Source organism: Cyanistes caeruleus, chromosome 3 (genome assembly GCF_971803275.1).
Source record: "Cyanistes caeruleus chromosome 3, bCyaCae1.hap1.1, whole genome shotgun sequence".
Classification (NCBI taxonomy): domain Eukaryota; kingdom Metazoa; phylum Chordata; class Aves; order Passeriformes; family Paridae; genus Cyanistes; species Cyanistes caeruleus.
The window spans coordinates 34,024,741-34,033,524 of record NC_141703.1 but is presented as its reverse complement, the minus strand read 5'-3'; the positions used below and the strand labels follow the sequence as shown (position 1 = coordinate 34,033,524).

General features: G+C 39.4%; 1 long non-coding RNA gene across 1 annotated transcript; it reads right to left on the bottom strand.

Annotated features, from left to right (window-relative positions):
- Positions 1 to 546: 546 nt before the first annotated feature.
- Positions 547 to 8,128, bottom strand: LOC111922755 (uncharacterized). Its single transcript, XR_002860705.2, has 3 exons — positions 7,900 to 8,128; positions 7,710 to 7,741; positions 547 to 3,485 (listed from the first exon to the last, which is right to left on the bottom strand). It is a non-coding gene; the product is annotated as an uncharacterized LOC111922755 (long non-coding RNA).
- Between the last annotated feature and the right edge of the window lie 656 nt (positions 8,129 to 8,784).

The window sequence follows — 8,784 nt, the reverse complement described above, 5'->3', positions numbered from 1 at the left end:
ATTTTTAGGCCATGATATGCAAGAGCAAAAAGTCTTTTCCACTGTGCCTTTGGCCTTCCTTAGAAATTATCTTATGTAAGATCATGTAAGACACTGAAGCTAAGGCTTCACATGTGGATAATTTTGCGGGTGTCTTCTAAGTTAGATAAAGAGTTGCTTCTTAAGTCTCCAGACTTTAGCCATTGAAAACTTTCAATGTTATCAAAGCCCAGGAAATTTATCTTAAAAGCCCCTTCACCTCAGATTCACTTCCTTTCTCATTTAAACACAGACATATTTAACTTATTTTCAGGCCATCACACTGGCTCCAGTGCTGGTGTTAATAGTCATTAGTCCCAAGTGGTTCCATAATCTACAGCATCAGTCGTGCCTCTGACTTTATACAGCTTCAGAAGGTTTTACTGTAGCCTGCTTGTTTTCAGAAGAGGAAAAGGACTCCCACTCTGACTCACACACATTTCATTGGGAATTATTCCACTGAGGTCAAGGGGAAAGGTGTCTCTTTCAAAGATACAGTGCCTGCTCTAAGAAAAACATGGATAATTCTTTGAGGGTGTATGCTTATATTTTTCAGTTTTACACATGGAAGTTAGTATGACATGCAATTGAAAACATAAATAATTAATGTATTATTGGCACACAAATTAGATGTAGTATCTTCAGTTGTTGGCTCACGTTGGTGGAAACAGCAGGGTGGCATATTTTTCATGTGGTTTAAAATCCAAGCTGCTTGAAACATTACTGAGCACCAAGCAAAGTAGTAACTTAAGTCCATTAGGATTCCTAAGAATTTCCTTCTTGGATTGTACCTAGGACTAGCCAACTAAAACTACAGTATTTTACTCATCCTTCTGGAATTAATAGATTTGTAGGCTTTCTGATGTGCTCCTTTCCATACTATCTGACAAATAACCAATTCATTGCTGTAACACAGATATTCCCCTTTAGCAAACACACTAGTGATGTTCAGAGTGGCTTAACTTCCATAGGAGGTCAGTAACAGGACCTGACTGCAAAGTTAGATCTTCTCTGGCTTAGACTTGTGTCTGAACAACTCCTGTTTAATTTCTTGATGACTAATTCATTAGCAGAAAAATTTTCCCTTGTAGTGGTGAAATAAACCCAAAGGACACACTCATGATTTCTCTGGATTCTTCAAACCTTGTAAATATTTTCAGTATCAAGGGCCTGAGAAAGCAGACTGAGTCCAGCTCCATGGCACAAAAGTGGCAAGCCACCTGTGAACATCATGAGCTTCAGAGGTTCAGTTTGAAGACCTACCAAAAAGTTCAAATACTTGTACAGAGCTTATCCAAACTATCTGAAACCTCAAGAATGCAGACATGGGCCTCTTGAGAACAGATATTTTAGTTCAATTTTCATTAGTTCCTGTTTCCTTTTATGCCAGAAATGCAACAAAACCTGCCTTTGTTTTGAGTTTGGATTGTTTTTTGTTTGGGTGTTTTGGGTTTTTTCTTCATTTCGAGAGGTCTGGGTGGAGCCAGAAGCATCACTCAGAAGCACAGATTTACACTGAAGTAAAGTGCAGTGGGGGCTTTCTAAACTTATCGAGGTTTGGTTTGAATTTCCAAGAGTGTGCAAGCGCTTGTGCATGCACACATATGTGTGTAACTTATTTTTCAGTCTATTCTTGCTGCCTCATTCAGAAGGGATACTATTACAATTAATTCCCCCACAGCCCCCAGAGATGAGAAAGTAGCCACCTGGCACCTCAACATGCTGCTATTTGAACATTTTTCATTAACACCCAAGAACCCAGCCAACTCAGAAATTGCTTTCAAGACTTGGTTGCCTCCACGACTGAAGGAAATTGCAGCTACCCAGCAGGCTCAGTATGCTGCTCACTCAGCTGCCCGTCTGGGAGGGAAAGCTGCTGCATGTTTAGGGAGCAATTTCCAATGCAGTTGCTAGCTCTGCTATCTCCAAGTCATACACTTTAAAGAGCCACCGAATTGGCATCATCCATTCACGCTACGTGTGTCAGGACAGGGCTCCATGGGAAGGCCTGCAATGATTGATGGAAGTAGGACCAGTGCATTACCTTTTCAGTGCATTGAGAGGGTGGGATTGCAAAATTATATCCTCTGCACAAAGCACTGTTGAACAGTGTTGAATAATTATACAGAAGATAACAGGGCTTTATTTTTCTTGGCTTACTCTAATATTTTTGGTGTTTGTCCTCCTGTTGTTTCCTTCAAAATAAAGGCTGACTTTAAAAAAAAAAAAAAATCTAGAAAGAATTCCTACCTTTGGGTACTAAGATTCTCGAGAACCAAGGTTCAGAATCTATTTTAGCTTCTGCAATCCACAGGAAAAAAGAGAACGAAAATTCCTCTTCATGCTTTGCAGCAAAGAAAGCCCAAGAGGTATCCGATTACCTATGACTTTTGAGAGTATTGCCCATAGATATGTGACTAGTAAATTGGCACCATAATGTTATACTACTTTCTTACATTTTTTTCTTGTTTTCAATAAAATTATTCAGCAAATGTCACAACCTTTAAACCCTTTACAACTTTCAAGGGCATATGAATATGAAAAAATAAGCGCAGGAAAAGTTTTTAAAACTTCTATTGTTCTGTTCAATAGATGTACAGAGCAACCTTTCTCAGATTTTTCTAAATATAGCTGGTTTTAATCACAAATTTTGAACCTAATAGCCTTAACACATTGTACAAAAATATTTGCTCAGGTTCATTGTTCACAAGCATTTTCCTTTCACCCCTCCTTCCTCCTGCCCCATACTTTCTCTCCTTAACTAAACACATAGGAAATTAACGAAGTCTATGACCTAACAAGTGGCAATTCATAAATTCATTAGATTAAAAAAGACTAGTAACATAGCAATTCCTTTAATAGGTTTCCTTCCAATCTCCAATTTACATTTCTGTCTGCCCTGGCAAAGATATTACTTCGTTAAGACTTTTTTTTTCTTCCCCTAAATTAGAGAAATGTTAATGACTTCTCTTATTTATTGCTTCCATATGCAAGTAGTTATCTTTCTTGCAAATGGAAATGAGACCCAAAATTGCAACAAATGGGGCCAAGCCGCTGAGTGCATATGTTCCCTTTTGGAGAAAGTACATATGCCTGATCGAATTAACTTTAACCTCTCTGTCCATTGAACAGACATCCTCTAATGTGGGGGCTTTTAAAACTGTTCTCGTTAAATTTATTTTGAATCGCTGAGAACACTCTATCACGGTTTCAGCAAATAACCTCTGATAATATTAAACACCTGGTAAGCACAGTACCCAAGGGACCCCGTGCTGCCGTGTTTGACCTGTGACCTCCGGCAGTGAAGTTCGGCCCTTGTGATCCACTTGGATGCAGACAAGAAAGCTATTCTGAAGGAAAACACCTGCTTGCGAGGGCTGACCCCAAGCCAGTGCATGGCTGAAAAAAGTCAGCTGGGTAGAAAGAGACCAGAGCCCCATGCAGGTGTTTCCTACAGCACCACACACCTAAAAAACAAGGAAAAAATAAAGGATAATGTGGGTAACAGTTAAGCACTCTCTCACCTGTTTATTTGGGTTAGTGTTACTCGAGCTTCTCCCGGTGGATGCCAAGGAAATGAAGAAGAACTTAGTGGTTCTGCATTTCTGAGGCTCCAAGGACTAAGATTTGGCCACCAGAGAACCATATCTTGGTGGACTTCCATGAGACTTGCAGCTATAGCAAGAGACAAATCTGAAGGCCTCATCCTTTCTTTCCTACCCATAGCCTTTGCTGCAGTTTCCATGTTCAGAAAAAAAACAAAACAAAAAATAAAAAACAGTAGATGGCTTCTTCTTTGGGAGGGTCTTTTTGGCTCTTGTTTTCCTGTTATTGAGATGCCCTTTCAAATAATATACCTCTATTTTAGAAATGCATTTTAAATTAAGGGTTAAAAGCACCAAAACCAGAACCTCTTGTTAGTAAAGAGGAAGATGAAAAACCTTCACTTTCTGAGTTAAGGTTTTTACAGCAATTCATTTTATGCAACATGATAATGTCTCTTTTTAAGTAGAGAGGGCCCTACTTTCAGTCAGGTTTTTTTTTAGTCAAATGCTATATTACTTATTTTTGTCAGCAGGCATGCACAGTGACAGGGAAATGAGTGGAAAACTTTTAACCTATCTCTTTATTTCTTATGTGAGTATCACAAAATAAGATGACAGGGATGGAAACCTAACCCTTTTGAAATTCTTGTGTTAATTTCTTCATACACTTTTCTCCAAGGTCACTGTTCCATGAGGAACCTGAATGTCTCTGAGTCACACAGCCAAGGGCTGTCAATACACCTCCATTCACCTGATGAGAGCATCATCAGCTGGCATCAATAAAACCCTTCTAACTCCCAACAGCCCCAGACCCTGGAACTCTGAGATATTAAACAGCCAAATGGTCCAATCCTGGACCATTTAAAAAGAGCTGGGTGGCAGTAGTAGAGGGAAAGGAAAATCCTTCTGCAAGAAAAATTCAGCTCTGACTTGACAGAATTCTTTTCAGCTTGGCTTTTTATAGCCCTCAGATGTGAATTGCTTTCCTTCTCTCTGCCAAAGGCAGGGTTTGTATGCCTGTCCCAGATATGTGGGGGCAGTGTGCCTTGCTCAACTAGTCTCATTAATACAACTGGATAAAAAAAAAAAAAAAAGAAAAAAGGAAGAAAGGAAGGAAAGAGAGAAAGAAAAAAAAAAGTAAGAAAGAAGGAATTATTGGCAAGCAGAACGGTACTAGCAATTTGCCTTCATCTTTTGCCCAGCATCTTGAGTCTGATAAAGACCAACATCTGAAAACAATCATTGAACCATATTAGAGGTTTTTTTTCCAAGTCATATCAAACTACAGTGTAATAACGAGACATTTACTCTGCAGTATTTTAGGGTTTAAACAATTTGCAATCTACTTCCAAGATGACTGAGATGGAAGCAGGAAGAACACAAGTTCTTTAAGTAACTTCCTCACTGTTCCCTAGTCATACACTGGGAACACTTGACACCGAATTGCATTCATCCTGCTGGAAGTAAATGCAAGTCATCACTTCGCATAAGGCTCTTGGTATGATTTCTGCCAGGGCTGATAACAATGTCCTATCGCTGATGAGCCTCTGTCAGTTTCATTTAGCAGTGAGAATGTCAAATTGTCAAGTGTTTTTAAGAGTGGAAGGTGAGAGACAACCAGTACCAATTTCACTTGGAGCCAGAGGGCTGAATCCCCCCCACATGTCCTCACTATACAGGGTAACTCAATGTGATGGGAGGCTGTAGCCACTGGAAAAACAGTGAAGACATTTTTTAAGATTACGCTCCTGGGAGTGTAAAAGGACAGTATCTTTGCTTATTCTTTAGAGAAACTCCAGGCTGTCTCTAACAACAGCATAAAAATTAAATTAAATCCAGACATTAGACCTGAATTTCCCTAGTCCATCTGTAAGTCCTCTGTTCTTCAGGGACTTCCTTCTGCCTGCCTGTAGCACTCCTATTGCTTTAGCTTCTCTACCATTCCTAAATAGTGGTGCGCAGTCATTACCCCATACAGACAGAAGGAAATCTGTCCTGTAAAGACTCACAATAGGTAATCAGGCTGCTTATGCTGTGCTCACACAGTAAAGCACTGACAGTGCAGCCCAAGCCCTAGCAGACAAAAGACCACTTTGCATCACTGTCTCCGGTAAGGCTTCCTAGGCTGAATGAGCAGAGGGAGTTAAATTTATCTCAGCTGCATTCCACCAAGGTCCCCTGTATTTCTTGCCAACAGAGAAAGCACGGTGCCTCTGAGGTTCCTGATAATTTAAATAGCCAGAAAAACACCTCAAACAAGAGGTTTGCCTAGAAGAAATATTAAGAATTTAGGCTTGGAATTTAGGACTGCTGAGAGTAACCTGCATCTTTTTGCATCTCTCTGGGAAGTTTTTCAGGCTGAGCTTGGTATGGAAGCCAGTCTTCTACAGGTCACCTTCTTAGAGTTTTACAGCCAGGAGACATGTCACCTTTCAGGACTATTAGCTTGGTGGCTTTCCCTAGAATATGAACACCAAACACTTCAGAAAAATACCACCATAAAGACAGATTTCCTCTTTATTAAATTTTGTCTTCTGGTTTAAGCTCAAGTAATTAACTTTCCACACTGTCTGTTTTAATAGCTTCCTCTTCCACTCTCCTCCATCAGCTGCCTCTTCTAAACCCTCTCTGCATGAGCAGAGCACTACAGAACACAAGACATTTCACTGATACAGTCCCAGGACTATCCTTTTATTTCCCATGTGCTGGATACCTGTTTAGTTTCACCACTGCATCTCTTCTCATGCATGTTATCCCATGGCATTGTCCACAAGGCAATCTGAGTTTCCAGCTGAGAACTAATCTTAGCAGGAGCTTTTCAATAAAGTTTTATTCACTGTTTTGCAGTCTGAAATAATTACTACTGTCTCCCAATTTCTAGGTGTTAATGACAATTTTGTGAGAGGGGAAGGAGTAAATCATAAAGAGGCTGTGTTTTCTCTTTCCTTAACATCTGTCTCAAGCACTCGGCCTAAAGTGTTCTATTGAATTTAGGAAGGGTTATTTATTTATTTTAAATTGATTTTTTTTTTCCTCTTTCATTGCTCTCATGAGTGAAATAGAAAAGGAAAGCAGCTGTTTGAGATAAAATCATCCTGCACAACAGACACCTGGTAATGAGACTATCCAAGTTGTTAACAGTAAGGACAAAAATGAACAGAGAATTTTAGAAAATATGTCTGTCTTTCTTTTGGTCTTGGGCATATGCTACCTTCTAATTAATGTAGGTAAGGGATTTTTCCTCACTGCAAAGGTAAATTTTTCCAAAGATGCTTAATGCAGTCATTAACGAAGCAACAGGTTTAAGAGACAGAGCTGAAGTGCAGTGAGTCATTTAGTTTGGTACAGCAAAGCTATGCTTACCTTGCATAGCTAAGTGTTCTCTAAAGAGTTTAAAGGTGCAGCATTTCCATATTGTGCTACACCATCTGGATCAGGCTTGGAGCAGACAATGCACAATTTAAAATACTGGTCCTATGATACTCAAGAAAGAATAGATTTATGCTAGCATAAAGGGATTGCCATAAGGATTATTTCCTCTATCATGTCCTTTAGAATATCATCCTGATTTTCTAACATTGGGGTTTCTTCTCTACTCCACCTATAAGAAATCTGTACTTTGACAAATTAAGAAGAAGTGGGACACAACTACAAAGATGGTGAGACAGTCTTAATTCCACTGTTAAAACATGTTCTGAAAGAACAAACAAAAGAAAAAAATCATCGATAGACCTTGGAAAGAAAAGCAGCACCTCTCCAGTTGCTCTCTAATCAGTCCCAGGTACAGATTTATTATGGGCTAAGAAGGAAAGCAGAATTACTTTTTACTACTGCCTGCCAAATGCATAATTGTAGCTGTTTAGGAAAGAATGTTCTCCTTTTCCCAGCTTGTTGGAGTGGTAAATTACTCTTTACTTAGTTTTGTGGAAAAACACATTCTCTCTGGAAAGTAAACCTGATACTATACATACTTTGATTTTTACGCCCTTTCTATTAAACAAGTTTAGCTGAGTAATATGTGATCTGCTTTGGTACTACACATGTGTATAATAAAAAAAAAGCCTGACACAGTTCTCCACATAACATGCAGTATTTTAAATGCTGTCTTATTCAGACAACTGGTGATGAATTCTCAAAAGCTCTTACCTGCCATTCTGGAAAGGTTCACTAAAACAACCCTGTAAAAGGCAAAGAGAAAAAGAAGGAAAAAAGAAGCTGCATAAATTATTGTAGCCCTGGGGCAGTGTGTGAGTTTTACAGGGCTATTTATTTTGCTTTTCAATAAAAATGTGTAATAGACCCACTGGACCTATTACTTGCCCACTGGACCCATTACCTCTATTGAATAAGGGTAGCATAGCTTAAAGAGAGGGGTGATTGGCAGCCAAGCTTTCTCCAGTCCATCCAGGGCTGCAGCTCCTGCTAGCCTGCTTCCCACCTTCCCCACAGTGAGACAATGCAAAAACAGACAGAGAGGCTGCAGGAAGCCCTGGTGTTAGAGTGGCAGCAGAAAAGGACATTATGGCCATGAAGGAAAGCAGGTGTGAGCTTTTTGTTGTTCAGCCAAGCATCTTCACGAATTGAAGTTGTTTAACAGGACAGGTCTGGCCAGGCAGAGCTGCAGCTGAGACAAGACATCCTCACTTAGGAAGGAATTAATGGTAATCTGTCCTTCCTGAGGTATTGATCTAGCAAGGTGCTGAGCACCAGGACCCCAGCCTGGCCAAGCACAAAGTACAGGCTTATGTACGTGGAGTTTGGCACATACAGAAGTGCTCTCCAGCTAAATCTTTCCATGTTTTTCAAACTCTGATTACATTCTTGTCACAGTGGTCAGTACTTTTGAAGGTTAAACACATTTTACACAAATATTCAGACTTCATGCAATTGTTGATAATTAATGTCCATTAACACAAAATTTAGAAAAAACCTATTTAATACGACAATTATAAACAAAATATTTCCTATTAGTTAAAGTCTCTTTGTGTTGGTGTGAATAGATACAGAGATATCACCAAACTTTGCCTGTATTCTTGCCAAGTCTGATATGTGGCAGGAATGTGAAAGTATTCAGCAGTTTCCCAGGGAAGGTCCACAGAATTACAGCATTCTTAGAAGAAAATGAATAAAAGAAAACTTACGACATCACTAGAAAAATTTCTACAAAATTTATTCCAGTCAAAATAGCTCTCACACTCCATGAATTCAGAAGGTTTGTGTG